This window comes from Ascidia mentula, chromosome 1, assembly GCF_947561715.1.
Source record: "Ascidia mentula chromosome 1, kaAscMent1.1, whole genome shotgun sequence".
Lineage (NCBI taxonomy): Eukaryota > Metazoa > Chordata > Ascidiacea > Phlebobranchia > Ascidiidae > Ascidia > Ascidia mentula.
In genome coordinates, this window is record NC_138566.1 from 18,774,836 (window position 1) to 18,775,670 (window position 835).

Genomic DNA, 835 nt, shown 5'->3' on the forward strand with positions numbered 1-835 from the left:
CAAAACTTATAGTTGGAGGCGTAGGAAAGCTGGCTTGTGTAAATTTGGCCACTCTACATTTGTTCAACCAACCGATACCCTATCGATGTTTGCGTACAAATCATCCCAGAATCATTCTTGCTGTCAATATACCGTTGAACGCCAAACAGGTCTGTAACAGCCAATAACTTTCACCAGTTTTTTTTTATTTCATAATATTATGCTTGTTATGTAGGTACTATCCACATTTGTGCTCTGTTGATTCCGGGACGTTTTGTACGCAAAAATCGACAGCGTTTACAGATTATTAGGTTTGCAGGCTTGGCAGCCCAGGCATTGCAGCCTATAGCTGGATCAGCCACTTTTTCCTGACAAGTCGGAGCAAGATTTGAAAAATCAAGCTCCCGGTGAGGTTTGAACTCACGACCCTGGGCTAACTAGGCCCAACGCTCTACCAACTGAGCTACAGGAGCTCAGTGGTTTCACGGGGTATACTGTGGCCAAGGTACACTGGTGCGCAAGCGCACAACTTGCCAGGCAACCTTCACATACACGTAGGGGATCTCTACCACCGTATCAGATAACGCAGTAATATTTCATGCAATGGCATGATTGGCAGGATCGCCCCACTGCGCAGGTCCAGGAAAAAGTGGCTGATCCAGCTAGGCTGCAATGCCTGGGCTGCCAAGCCTGCAAACCTAATGATCGCGATACGATAGCTGTGATCGCCAAGCAAGGACCTGCGCAGTGGGGCGATCCTGCCAATCATGCCATTGCATGAAATATTACTGCGTTATCTGATACGGTGGTAGAGATCCCCTACGTATATGTGAAGGTTGCCTGGCAAGTTGTGCGC

The 835-nt window shown here is 47.8% G+C and overlaps 1 non-coding gene across 1 annotated transcript; it reads right to left on the minus strand.

Moving 5' to 3' along the window:
* Positions 1-378: 378 nt before the first annotated feature.
* On the minus strand, positions 379-452 carry Trnat-agu (transfer RNA threonine (anticodon AGU)). The gene has a single exon. It is a non-coding gene; the product is annotated as a tRNA-Thr (tRNA).
* Between the last annotated feature and the right edge of the window lie 383 nt (positions 453-835).